This window comes from Dermatophagoides pteronyssinus, unplaced genomic scaffold (assembly GCF_027571235.1).
Source record: "Dermatophagoides pteronyssinus isolate colony J.1.1.1.1 unplaced genomic scaffold, Derpt_VIB-CSIC_2022.12 sq0005, whole genome shotgun sequence".
NCBI lineage: Eukaryota > Metazoa > Arthropoda > Arachnida > Sarcoptiformes > Pyroglyphidae > Dermatophagoides > Dermatophagoides pteronyssinus.
The window spans coordinates 2,908,556-2,923,939 of NW_027461529.1; the positions used below are offsets into that span (position 1 = coordinate 2,908,556).

General features: G+C 29.7%; 1 protein-coding gene across 2 annotated transcripts in view; it reads left to right on the forward strand.

Annotated features, from left to right (window-relative positions):
- LOC113794668 (uncharacterized) overlaps positions 1 to 15,384 on the forward strand; it is an 84,144-nt gene that overhangs the window by 25,103 nt on the left and 43,657 nt on the right. For both annotated transcript variants that reach the window (XM_075820124.1, XM_075820123.1), the window contains exon 3: positions 10,910 to 10,959. The gene's annotated coding sequence lies outside the window, so the exon portion shown is untranslated. The remainder of the gene's footprint in view (positions 1 to 10,909; positions 10,960 to 15,384) is intronic.

Consider the following 15,384-nt stretch of genomic DNA (forward strand, 5'->3'; position numbering starts at 1 on the left):
TTGTTGTTGTTGTTGTTTTGTTGTTGTTGTTGTTGTTGTTTGGATTCAATGCCAACAACAACAACAACAACAATGACAACAAAGAACAAAACAAAGCAAAAAAAAAAATATTGATCCAACAAGAAATAAATCGCCAATGTTGTTATGTCGTTTATGAATGTGTCATTCATTTTATTGATGTAATGTGTTAAAAAAAACTGAAAATTTTTCCATGAATGTTGATGATGATGATCATCATCAACATTATGATGATAAAAGTGTCATTTGATATGATTCGCTAGTGGAGAGAAATGAAAAAATTTTCACCGGCAATGATGATAATGGTGGTGGTGTTGAAAAGCAGAAAGGATTTCTGTGTTTGAAATCAGAAGAAAAAACTCTTTTTTCTCTGTATATGATCCGTGTGTTTGTGTTATGTAACTAATGGATTTTTTTCCGGTTGAATTATGATCAAACCAAACCAAACAAACAAATGAAATGACGAAAATGAAAATGAAATGAAATGATGCAACAAAAGATGAATGAATGAATATCTAAACAAACAAACAAACAAATTCATTTCATTTCATTTTAGGTTTTTTTCGTTTTCATTTTCTTTTCCCCTCGAATGAGTTTTTCTTTTCAAAAACCAAAAACGATGATAATAAAAAATTTTTTTCTGCTTTTTCAATTTTTTTAATCCATAAAACTTTCTTGTCGGATGATGATTATCATCGTGTTCCAAACAGATTTTTTCTTACGTTTTTGAATGACTAAGAAAAACAACTAAACAACAATTTTCAAATCAAAAATTCTGTCAAAAAATCATTTCAAAATATCCTATGTGTGTTTTGTCTATCTGTGTGTGTGTGTATTTGGCATTTTCCGGATTTTAAAAATTCAAAAAGAAAATCCAAACTATCGATTACCATCCAAACAAACAAACAAACAAACCATCATCATCATGATCATCAATAAAAAATTTTTTCTAGTTTTTTAGTTTTTTTTTCACAAACACTGTTTATTTATTTTATTTCGTATTTTTCGTATTTGATAATGGATTCTTTCTCACCCGAACTAAACAAGAAGAACTTTTACTCTAGTTTTATGTGAATTTTTTTTTTTGTAAATATAGTGACTGATTTGCTGACTGACTGAAATGACTGAAGCAGAGTTTATATAGTTTTTTGTTTTGTTTTTTGTTTTTTGTGCTTGAATTGATTTCAAATCGACCATAATAGAAAAGTTTATCTCAATGAAATTTTTTTTTACTGAAAAATTTTCCAAATGTAAAACATTAACAACAACAGCAAAATAGCGGAAAAAAATAACCAACAATTAGTTTTAATTTCCTCAAGTCAATTTTCACCCCGTATATCAACCGACGACGATGTTAACATACACATTTAACACTCGCAAACACACACATATGGATCATTTGAAAATCTGTTTTACATTCATTCACAAATAACATTACTGTTTTTTGTTGTTTGTCGTTGTTTGTTTCAACTAAATGATAATGATAATGATGATGATGATTTTGATGGTGAAAAAAAGTTTTCATTAGTTTTTTTTTGTTGTTCCTGATAGTTGATGATATAGGTAGAAATAGTTAAATCTTTCCTCACCATCAACCAAAGTTCATGACCTTTTTTTCTCCCCTGAATGGAATATTCTTTTTTATTTAAATCACAGTTAAATATTCTGTGTGTGTATGTTGACGCCTTTAAGCCAATTCCATTCGAACTAATCATCATCACCGACAACGACAAATACCACAGTTATGGTTTCCATCAAAACAATATCAATCTGGTTTCATCATCATCATCATCATCATAATCAGTGTAATTTTCTTTTTCTTTTTTTTGGGGTTTTTTTATTCGTTTCCCGAGTTACCGACAACACCAAACAGCAAAGATAGAGAGAGACCAAAAGAGAGAGAGAGCGAAAGAATTTCTAAATTCCTTTTTTGAATCTCACTCATTTCATTCCATTCTGTGATTTATCGATAATTTCATTTGGAAAAATTTTCTTTTTTTATTGTTGTTATATGGGTCTATTTTCGATTTTCGTTGGTAAGTGCAAAACGCGGGTAACAACCAAAAAAAACCTGATTCGGTAATTATTTTCAAATACGTTTTGAATATAAACGATTTTTTTCGGTTTGGTTTGGTTTGGTTTGATCTGAACGTACATTGCTCATTATCATCATCATCATTACCGGGAGAGAGAAATGGAAAGAATTTTTCCCATTTAGATTTGGAAAATTTCATTGATTTGATTTGTTGTGATGTTCTGATGACAATCAAAAAATTATAGCCAAGAAAAAAATCAAGGGACACACATTTACTGTCGCTTTCAATGATGATCGAGATTATCCCCATAGGAAATATCAAAACAGAACAACAGAAACAACCAAGCAAAAAAAAAAAATCAATGATAAAAAATTAGCCCAGCAAAATCGAAAGAATCAGAAAAAAACAATGCCCAAAACAACAACAACAACAGAAATTCGGTAAATAAAAAACAAAAGCAGGACAAGAAAAAAAAATTATCAGTAATCCCATGGAGCCATTCGGCAAGTGTATTTAATATGTTTTTTTTTTCTTTTTGCTTGCTTGGTGTTATATAATCAAAATGAAACAAATAAAAAAAAAGATTTTTTTTTTGTTTTTTTGATTGTTAATCAGACTAACAAACAAACAAATAGCCAAACTACCATAATTTCATGCGTGTATATGTCATGTTCAATAGAGAAGGCAGCCATAGAAAGTGACCGACACTATGTTATTTGAGTTAGGTTAGGTTGATGACTATACAGTGATGGCAGTGATGTATATATGCCCGGGCAAATATAGGTGTGAAAACAGGGTAATCGATTTTCGATGACCTTTATGATCATCATCATCATGTTCTATGAGTGTTTCGAAAAACAAACAAACAAAAACAAGAATTTTCAGTTTTCGCTGGTTGTTTGTATCGAACATTGATTCTTATGTTTTTCTGTTCATCCAGAATGAAAATTTGTTCAAAAAAAAAATTCCATTCTATGGGTTATCTATGGTTTCACATTCACGCTTTTTGTTTGTTCAATTTTTTTCTTCTTTCAACCATTATTGTTATCACCGAATTAGAATCTTGTTATTTCATTTCAAACTGAACGAACAAAAAAGAAAACAAGCAAGCAGGAGAAACACACCAAAAAAAAATCACTATAGTGTTTCAAACACGTGGCCATTTTTCTATTTTTTTCAGTTTCGGTTCAAAATCTGATCGATAAGTTTGTTTTTTTTTTTTTAGTTTGCGAATACCGTTTTTCGAAACATATCACCTACCCCTACATATGTGTAATATTTTTCATGTTATTGATCCATTGATTTGTTCAAGGTTTTGTTGTTTGTTTGTTTCTGGTTCGTTGCATTTTTAGTTTTGTAAATTTTATTTTGGGATGTTTTTCGTTTGTTTGTTTGATAAGCAGGCATTTAAATTGTTGTTATCTGTGGATTTTTCCATAACCAAAAAAAAAATTCTGTTCCCTTAAATTTGGCTTCAAAGGAGAAAAGAATCTTTTTTTCTAAATAGTCAAAACTTTTTTGTTTTTGTTGTTGTTGAATTTCCATTTTCATTTTCATTGATCAATAATACTGTTGATGTTTTTTTTTCATCAATTAACCCATCATCATCATCATCATCTTAACTACTACTAAACTTGTCCAAACATCATCAAACACACATCAACAGAGAAAAAATATCCGTATCTTTTCAACAACAACAACAAAGAATTTTCTGAAAGTTAAATCAGGAAACAGGAAAAAGGAAATCAACAAAATGAAACGAAAAGAAATGGAAACTTAAATTCCATAGAAGATAAAGAAGAAATCAGATTTACGATGACTGTGTGTGTGTTTTTTTTCTTTCATCAGAAACCATCATTTCATCATAATCATTCGCATTTTGAAAAGGAAATTGAAAATCATTCTCCATTTTCCTTGGATACTAAAAAAAAAAAATCAAAACCAAGAATATTCTTTTGGATTTTCTTATTTTCTACTGGTACATTTTTTTTTGGTTTTCCTCCCCCCGATTCTTCTAAAAAAAGTAATGATTGTTGTTGTCAGTGATGATGACCAGAATGGATCCATGAAAAAAAACCGATTAACCACCACAATTGTACATTCTTGAATTTCCTCCCCCCTCTCGACCAAAAGAAAAAAAAACTCAAGAATATCATATATATTCTTTCACAATCATCACCACAGAATCGGGGGGAAGAAAAAACTTGAATTCTATTGAATTCCAAGTGTGTTTTGAGTGAGAAATGAAACTTAGCGAGAATAAAAAAAAATCCCAAAAATAGAAACAACAACCAAAAAGAAAAATGCCAAATGCAGAAACCAAAAATAAAAAAAAAGAAGAAAACTTTCAAAATGATATGGATATATTTGGAATCATTTTACAGAGTACATTGTGGTGGGGGGATGAGGAAAAATGAGGGAAAAACAGTAGGGATGGGAGGATAATAATGTTGCCAATGTTGTTGATGATGATGGTAAATGGTTGATCCATAGTGATGATGATGATGATTATAATGATGACGGGCTTTTGACGATTATTGACGATTGTTGTTGTCGTTTGTGTGTGTGAAAATGGGAAGAGAGAAAGTGAATAACAAAACAAAGCAAAAAAAAAGCTCAAGTTCCAATTGGAACATAATCTTTTTTCGTTCTCTCTCTCTTTCCAACTAGTACAATCCATTATCAACAACAACAACAGCAAGAATATTCTCGATTCTTGATTTAACGATTTACGTCAATAAAAAATGTTTAGTTTAGTTAGTTTGTTAGTTAAAAGAGCTGTTTAACACACTGCTTTTTTCATTCATCCATTTTGTGTGAATGAATGAAAAAAACATTTTCATTTTTATTTTTTTTATTTCATTTTGATTTTCATCAACCAAACCAACCAAACAATCATCAGCAAACGACCAAAAAATTAATTCATTTTCATTTCTGTGTTTGTAATGAATTTCATTTTGTGATTCTCGTGTTTTTCGTTTTATCGTTGTTTGTTGTCCATTTCCGTATCGTAAAAAAATCATTATGATTATATGGGTAAGCAAATGCAAAAAACACTCTGTTTTTTTCTTCATTATGGTTGTTTAAACCCCAGTGAAAAATGAATTAATTCATTCAATTTTTTTTCAATTCCAGAGTGTGGTAATATGATATTCGTGTGTATATATTTCGCAACCAAATGTTTCAATTTCAAACAACAACAATAATCAACCCTTAATGTCATTTCAAATGGAAAAAAATGATTACTTTTTTAACCTATTTGGCTACTCTTTTCTTGTATCTACCCTAAATATCATCATTATAAATGAATACTTTTACCACTTTGAATATCCTTATTTGATCTATAGTTTTGAAATTGATGAATCTATTTTGTTATTTTGCTGTTAATGATTATTATAATCATGATTTTTTGATGGTTAGAAAATTGGAACATTTATGGGAGGTGAAAAAGTGTTTAGTTATCTTCATCATCATTGGATGATGATCCCTTGTGTCCAATTATCCATCATCAAACATCATCATCATCATCAGCAAATATGGAAAAATGAACAAAAACTTTTCCAATTCATTTCCTTCTTTCAAAATGATAATCATTATTCTGAATATATTCATCTTTATAATGAACCTTTTTTTTGGTTTCATTAACCTTTTTTTCTATCGTTTTGTTACTGGTTTTAACAACCGAAAAAAAAATCTAAATTCATCAAGCAATTCGACCAACCGAACGAACGAACGCAGATTCCGGAATCCGGTTTTTATATTCTTTCGAATCGAAACTTGATTTCCATGTTTCCATCATTGGAAATTTAATCCATTATTTCCGGAATTTCCGATTTTGGAAAATCTAACCAGAAAAAAATCATTATTATTATGATTAATTTAGGTTTGAGTTTCCTGATTTTGTTGTAGAAAGAAAAAGTTGTAATTATCAATTATAATTCTATACTTATTTTTTGGTTGTCAAGCACACACACACGTGTACCTCTTACAACCTTCGTCGGTCGGTGTTATTATACCACCGGTGTTTTCGATCAATTGTTGTTTATGTTGTAAAAGTTTGGAAAGTTTATCCAGGAAATTTTTTTTTTTCGGGAAAATTTTTTCGGAAACTAAACTTCGTTGCTGGAATAATTTCCGTTTTTTGGGCATTTGTTCGTAATATTTTCTCATGTTTTTTGTGTGAATAATGTTATCATTTTTGTTTTCAGTAAAACTTGAATTCTCGAGAGTTTTTCAAACAAAAAAAAATGTTTTTCGTTTTTTTTTCACATTTCCAATTGAATTATTTACATGATGTGATGATGATAAAGTTGTGTTTTGGACCAAAAAAAAAACTTTTTGTTGTTCATTGTTGTTTTATATATGTTCATTAAGTTACCAACAAAAAACAATGGTAACAAAAATTTCATACGTAAAAAGTAATTCAAAATGAAACAACAGTAAATTCATACACTGTTTTGTCCGAAATATTCTGCAAAGAAATTCCGGCTTTATCAAACTTAATTCCTTTTTTTTTCGTTCTTATTTTAAATCTCTTGTTGTTGTTGTTGGAATTGAAACAACAACAACAAAAACAACGACGACAACGAATAATATCAATGAAAATCCCAAGAAAATGAACAAAAAAACGAAATCAAATAAACTCAATGTTGTTGTTGTTATTTTCGAATTGGAATTGGATTCTTTAAGATTCCTGTATTTGTGTGTTCATACAGAATTTGAATTGACATTTTCTCTCTCTCTCTCTCTCTCTTTCTTGTTGTGCGTGCAAACTTGTTTTTACTAGTTTTCTCAAGTTGGTGTTCCAGATTCAAGAATTTTGTTTTTTCCAATTTCTTTTTTTTTCTGGCAACTTTTTTTTCTACTGACTGACTGGCTGCCTTGATATACAATGATTTTTGACAGACAGCTAGCTTATTATCATAGATTCTTATTGTGTGTGTGTTTGTCAATTTTCTTCGTCTTCGTCGTAAAGATCAAAATTCTTTTCCAATTTTTGCTTGCTCCATCGACTTAATCTCACCCAAAAATAACGAAAATTTCCAGCATTATTTTTCTCTGTGACGATAAATAAATAAACGAAAAGTTTTTCTATGAATTTCAAAAAAAAAGAAAATTGGAAAAAACAAATGCCGACGGAAAAACAAGAGAATTTTCAAATTTAAATTCAAATTTTCATGTTTTTTTTCGATTTTTTGGAAACAACAAACAAGAATAAGCCAGAATTTCTATTTTAACCTAATCGGTAGCAAAACAAAAAAAAAATTGGTAAATGGCCAGTTTATTGATCTATTTCCACCAAAGTATGTTGTGTATTTGATTGATTTTATTTTTCTTCTAAATTTTAGAAAAAAATTTAAATTTATATGTGGGTATTGAAAGAGAATGATGAAATAAACATGAAAAAAAGGAAAATCCATTACATTAATGTAAATTGAATGTGATAAACAACTGAGAGAGAGAGAGAAAAAGATCCATTTCAATTTCCATTTACTTATTTTATTTATTTACTGAATTTTTTTCTTCTAAAATTCAATTTGAATTTTGCTTTTCTGTTTCTGTTTCTGTTTGCGTTTGTTGTCATCATCAGTGTATGTTTTTTTGAATTCATTCAATTCAAAAAATGATGAATTTTTCTGTTTTTTTTTTTTTTGAATTTTTCCTGGTTGAATAAAAAAAAATTAGTAAAAAAATTTCCGGAAAATTTCTCGATTAATTTTTAATTGAATTTTTTTTTCGTTTGTTCCGCCAATAATCAAATTGATTTGATTTGATTATTATTGGATGAATTTGAACTGACTTGGCTGACTGAATGATTGACTGACTGACTGAATTGGACTTTTGATGATCGAAATGATCGAAACATAAATCAAAAAGGAAAAAGAAAAAACCTTTTTGGACAATTTTTTCAAGTTTTCAACAACGTTCCATAAATAACGAAACAATTGAAAATTTTTTGATTGGCTTGCTTGATGAAAACATGAAAAAAACGACTATTATTACAGCAGCGAAACACTTGTATCGTATATGAAGCGAGAGAGATGGAAAAAAAGCTTTGACAAACGAAATTGACTTAACTTTAACAAACGACAATGACAGCGATGACTACGATAATAAAAAAAAATGGATTTACCCATAAAATTGGTCATCAATTTGGTTCGTTTGGGCTCATCCATTATTTTTTTTCCATTGAAACGACAACCGCGAAAGTAGAAATAGCGTATAGTTTTCATAGTTTGTTTGGTGGGGAAGAGAAGAACCACTTTATGGGTTTCATCATCATCATCATTATCATTTGGAAAATCGGATTCAAAAGGAAAGAGAAAAAAAAATTGAACCAAAATTATTATGATGATGAATATCAACTATCTGGACATTATGTTTAAAACAGACAAACATTATTGGTTTGTTTGGTCATTGATTAAAAAAATGAAATATTTTTTCAGGATTGAATTTTCGATTTTCAAGGGGAAAAAACAATGCCATAAATGAAATGAAATGAAATTCCTTTCAATCATCTTTGTTGATTTGGAAACATAGGAAATTTTTTCTTTCATTTCATTTCAAAATTTTATTACATTTTTTTTCTCTCTGTACATTGTCATCATCATCATCAGCGACATCATCGATATTGAATTTTCATTATTAAATTAAAAGTCGATGGACAATCAACAACAACAACAACGACAATAACAACGAAGAAAAAAACCATCCATGCCAAATCATCATTTTCCTCCCTGACATTCTTCTCACATTCACCCCCCTCTAAAGAAAATTTGCTACTTTTTTTTTGTTTTTGATTCTCTTCTGGGCTTTTGGACTTTTTCTGTACTAATTAGAAAGGAAATTGAAAGTCGAAATTTTTTGTTTTTGAATGTTTCAAGTGCCTACCAACCAAACATTGAGAGAATTGGTTACAAAAATACCAAAAATGTTTTCATTTCATTTTTCTGTTTTTCTGTTTTTGGAAATTGGTTACACATCTATCATCATCCATACATTTTTAGGGCTATTTTGGATCGATTTTGGTCGAACCAGAGGGAAAACAGGAAAGAAAGAAAGAAAGGAAAAAAAAAGTTTTTATGCACAATTCAATTTCAATCATTCATTTCATTCAACTGTAAATGATTTGGATATACTGAGAAAATGGACTTTTTATTTTTGTTGGCCGAATATATAACAAGCAAGCCAAATTCTATAGCAAGAATTTCGGTTGGCAATTTCGAAACAACTTTTTTTCTGTTGTTGTTCAGATTTAGATTTTTATCGAAATGGTTAACATCATTTTTTTTTTTGCTAAGCTTTTCTAACGAATGAAACGTGTTTTTTTCTGGTTCCAAATGGAAATGTAATGTTTTTTTTTTTGGGGATATTTTTTTCAGAAAAAACAGCATTTTCCAAACAACAACGATTGTTTTTCCATTGCATTTTTGCCGGTTTATCACACACAGAAAAAAATATATTCAAATTTGATTACAACATTTAGTAATTTGCTGTGTTTGTGTGTAAATGCAAAAAAAGTTTAGAAAATTTTTATCATTAAAAAACGAAAAAACGAAGAAGAAAAAAATCTTCTTTGATGTCATCAATGATGATGCAAGAGAAAAAAAACAAGCATTTTTTTTAAATGACAAGAATCGAAAAGTTTTTTCTCTTCATTTCTTACAACAAAAAAAAAAAATTATGTTGTAAATTACGTTGTTCAATTTTCCATTCGTTCGCTTTTTTCTCCAACAAATTCAGGTTTGTTTGAATAACAAAAAATTGAACGAAAGAGGAAAAAAAGAACTGAGAAAAAACACTTACTGAGCAAGAATTGTCACAATTTCTGAAACACAGTTTTGTTGCACTTAAAGAAAAATTTCCAAAAATCAAATCGAATAAAATCAACTTAAATTGGCTGTAATTTTTCGTTTTTCTGACTACTTTTCGCTTTACTTTTTTACTTTTTACTTGATTTTTATTTTTCGCTTTCGATAAGAACAGTAACCAGAAGAAAAGACTTTTTTATCAGAATTTATTTCGTAGTGAAAGCATCCAACAAATTTTCGGTTTTTCTTACTTTTCACCATTCGAAATTGCCAATTTTTTAAAGAAATTTTTTTTCAAAAAAGAAATTCCATTGAATGATGATGATGATGACATTCGATGATAGCTTTCAATAACTAACAAACAAACAAACAAAATATAATAATAATATTTGACGGCAAACAAATGTTGTTTCGTTTGGTAGAGAATGGTAGAGAATGGTAACAAAAAAAATTGGATAACAAATGATGATGATCATCATTATCATTATCAATGTGATGTGTTTAGTTGGTTGGTTTGCGTTGAAGTACTTATTGAGTGCAAAGATTCAATTCCAGAATTTCAAATATGAAAGACTGTAGTTCCAGAATCAGAAACAAACAACAGAATTTTTATTATTTTTTTATAAAAAAAAATATATTTCCGGATCGTTGAAATCAATTCGCATTGGTCCCCAGAATAATATTCTCTCTCTCTCTCTCTCTCTCTCTCTCTCTCTCTCTCTCTCTCTCTCTCTTAACAGTCATTATCATCATCATCATCATCATTGATTGATTTTCAACTCAATTTTGAAAAATTTTTTGAGAAAAAAATGAACATTTACTTACATTTTTATTACTATAAAATCAAATTGTTACGTTTTATTATTACGAAATCAAATTTTCAAATCAAAAAAACAAATAGCCAATATAATTCAATTTGTCAGTCATCATTCAATTTTGAGAAATTTTCCAAGAAAGTTTCCGGAAATTTTATTTTTTAAAAATTCTTTTCAGAAAAAATTTCTAATTTTTTTTCCATTTTCTTTCTTTGTCTCTTTCATACAGTTATTATTCTTAATTGGATCCTCATCATCATTGTCATCAAATGCAAAAATGTAAGTCTCTTTTGCAAAGAAACTTTTCATCAATCAAAATTGGAAAATTTCTCAGTTTTTTTTTCGATTAATTTTCTATGAAAAAACTTTTTCTGCTGCCTTGAAAAAATTATTCAAATCGGACGACGTGTGTACCGGATAAAACTTTTTTTCGAAAATTGAATCTTTTTTCGTTGTAAGATGATACTGAAATGATGTTTTGAGATTTTTCTATCATCCGCATCATCTCGTCAGGGATTCTTCTTTGTTCTTTTACTACTTCTGTTTTATCCTAGGCACACGCTCATTTGTCATTGTTTGATCATCATGAATGATGATGGCTGATCGACTATCGATCGTCGATTGTTCCAGCCATAATATCCATAGTTTTTTTTCAAGGCAAAACACAAGTTTAAGAAAAAAATCGAAATTGAATTTCAAATCAAATTGAAACTTTTCCCTCTCTCTTTTTTCCAATTTTCTTTTTTTTTGTTGGGCGGTGATGAAAGCTCACGTGATTCTTTTTCTCGAATGAATTCCTGTAACATTCAAACCAAACCAATCAACCAAACATCTTTCAAAAAAAAACAGACAGACAATGACACACACCGAGATGGAAAGAGAATCCAAAGAATCCAGAATCAAGAATCCATGTGATGTGTGTGTGTATAGAGATCCATTTCAGACATAAACCCCCTGGGTCTGTAAAAAAAAATTCATTTCATTTTCGTTTTTTCATTGTCAATTCTTTCATTTTTGTTACTGGAAAAGAATTTCATCATTTTTTTCACTATTCGCTTTTTGCTTTTGTTCAATTCAATTCGAAATAAATACCGTTATTCATATGAATCGAGCATTTACCCCAAAATAGAAAAATATTCCCGGTATTTCAATGTTTATGTTTATATGTTTTTTTCTCGAAAACATTTCCACATTCTTTTGTCTTGTAGTTTTTTCTGTTTAAAAAAATTTCAAAAGACACGTGTACCATCCATTACCAAAAATACGCGTATTCTTTGTCGACACGCACCACAGTATTCATGGTTGAATTTTGCTAATTTTTCTTCTCTTCTACTCTCTCCCTATGTAAATTTTTTTAAAAAGAAAAGAGAGGGAGGAAAAAGGGTGAACCAAGCCTTAGGTTTATTATCGTTGATAATGATGATGATGTTTTCCAAATCATCATCAATGGATGAATGGAATGGAAAAAATAATAAATCCTTCGGGGCAAAAAAACGTTTCGTTTCGTTTTTTTTAGTTGTCCAAATGATGGATTTTTTTTTTTTTTGGTTAGGAAAAAAAATTCTGATGGAAAAAAAATGATTCCATGGTTCCATGAACACACAGTGAAACGAATGAATGAACGAACGAACGAACGAAGTGTTAAACTGATTGGAAAAAAATGCATTATCATCAAACGAAATGAAAATGAAAAATTTTCTGTTTCATTTTTAGCTATATTTAAAATCGATTTTGGCAACAAAAATTTTTAACACCGGAAAAAAACTAGAATTTTTATTAACACGATGGCTGTTAGGCTTCTTCTGTTTCTCCCATTTTTTTTTTTGATGGATCATTTCATTCATTTTTGGTTCATTTTTTTTATTGATTAACCCCTTGACTTATATGGTATCTTCTAATGGAATATTTTTTTTTCTTTTACATAAAGTTTTCCCTTCATTGGTCAAATGAATTAAAAAGCGATTTTCTTAAGAAAAAAAATTCATTTTTTTTTTTTTTGATTTATGCAAGGCAAGAAATTATTTAAAACCCAAAACACGATGATGATGATCGAGAATTTGAATTTTGAAAAAAACTTTGGCTTCAATCAAACTTTTTAAAGTTTGCTTTTGTTTTCTTTCTTTCCTTAAAAAATAAGAAAAGAAACACATACACACTTAGTGATTGAAATTTTGAAAGAAGAAAAAAAAACTGAAATCGATAAGACTCATTTTGGGAAATGTTTTGTTTAGTGTGTGTGTGTGTGTGAAACATTCCCGAAAAGATTTCTCAAATTTTTTTTTCCAGTCAAAACTTTAATTAACTAAAAAGCTTTTCTTTTTCATTTTCATTTTCTATTCTGCTTCTCATTGAATTGAATTCAACAACAAAAAAAACCCTTAATGTTCACAAAATCAGAATCATTTTCGTTTGATTTCTGATTTCGTTTGATTTTCGAATAGAATTTGATAAAAATTAATGTCAAAAAAAACACAATCATTTGGATGACAACAAGCAAATCTAATGAAAATGAAAATGTACCAATCGAATAAAAAAGATACAAACCAAAAATACAATTTAACAACAACAACCAGTGAAAACCGAGAGTGAAAAATAAATTCAAAAAAAAAAAAATTCATTCATTCAGTTTGAATAGTGGTAGAAGGAAAGGAAGATAAATCGATCGATCGATTGATCGATTTTTGTTGTTGTTGTTGATAATTTTTTTGTCGATTATCATCATCACTGTTTGGTTTGTTTGTTCAATCGGTTGTTGTTGCTGTTGTTTGGAAAAACTTTTTACACAAAAAAATTTCCATTTGAAAATATTCAAATTTCAAAAATGAAAAGTACAAAATCGAATCAATCAATCAATCTAATTGAATAATTATAGTGAAACGAAAAAACGAGAAAAGAAAAAACTTGTTAGAAATTTGCTACTGGCCACTTAAATTATTCAAATGATGCAATCATTATCATCATCACTATAGTCCTAATGACGATGATCAACATGATGATCATTATCATAATAATCACCCCATTATCATCATCATTATATTGCCGACAACCAACAACAGAAACACAGCAGCTTTTTTTTTTTTTTATTTTGGTCATTCAATTTACATATGAATGTTGCATTTATCTTATCATTTAAATTCAAATGAACGAAGAAGAAAAATTTTTTTTTTACAAAATTACAATAATGATTTACAAATTTTAAAACGGAATAGGATGCTGAAGAGTTAATTTATTCATGATGATGATCATAATGGTGAAAAAGAAAGTGATGAAATTTAAATAGATCAGAAAAAAATGACATCGATTTATATGATAATTGATTTTCTCTCTCCCTTTTTTGGTTTAATTAAATTTTATTATTGTAGCATTTTGATGGCACCGGTATATTGACCGGTGGAACACGTGTATGAGTGTGTACCTTCGTGACTTGGCACGTAGGACAAGCTGAACACCAATTTTTAATATCCTTACCCATGTTGTTCCAGAAAAATTTAGCACCGATCATCTTTTTGGTGGCTTTAAAACCAGGATGTGCCAAATTGTGATACGAATCAAATACACGTTTCCGATAATCTTTAGGAACCACCGGCCGAATAGCTGTTGGACCAACATGACAAACAATTCGTTGATTAGGTGCCAGTTCAATAGATTTGAAAATGTTTGGTTGTTGTTGGACCAATGTAAGATTTTGTTCCTCCAATTGCGCCGTACGTAATTCTTCGATCGATAAAAACGAAAAAGCAGCTACTCGTGAAAGAGTATCAGCGACAATATTTGTCGATCCAGCAATGTATTGGATATCACTGGTAAATTGTGATAAATAATCCAGTTGTCGGGATTCTCGAGGAGACTTTTGAGTGCGTGTTGATAGAGCAAATGTTAACGGCTTATGATCGGTAAAGATAGTAAAATCTCGACCAGCGAGCATATATTCAAAATATTTTACAGCCGAATAAGCTGCCAGAAGTTCTCTCTCGAATGTTGAATACTTTTGCTGAGCTGGCGACAATTTTTGACTGAAAAATGATATTGGCGTCCATAATTCTAAAGTTGACGACCACTGTTGAAGGACAGCTCCAACAGCCACTTCAGAAGCATCCACAGCTAATGATAATTTAGCGAGTGGATCAGGAAAAGCCAAAGATGGAAGTCGTTGTAAAACAGATTTAGCCGACTCAAATGCTTTAATGCGATCATCATGCCAAGAAAACTCGTCACGGATCAACATCGCATGCAAAGGAGCCAATAATGATGCAGCATTCGGTATCATACGGCGATAAAAATTGATGAGACCTAGAAAACGGCGTAATTCGGTTGTTGTTTTAGGCAGAGGAAAATGCGAAATTTCGGAAATTCGTTCAGATTGTGGTGAAATACCATCTTTTGAGATCAAATGACCAAGAAAATTGACTTTCTCTTGATAGAAATTGCATTTTTCTGCGTTGATGGTGATGCCATAATCGGAAAGACGTTGAAAAACCGAACGAAGATGATTATGATGTAACTCTCGTGACGACGAGGCTACCAAGATATCATCGATATAGCAGAAAACATATTCCAGCCCAAAAAGGACCTCCGCCATGAACCGTTGAAACGTAGACGGAGCATTCTTGAGGCCAAAAGGCATGCGAATGTATTCAAATAAACCGAACGGGGTAATGATTGCCGTTTTAGGGATATCCACTTCCGCAATAGGAATTTGATGGT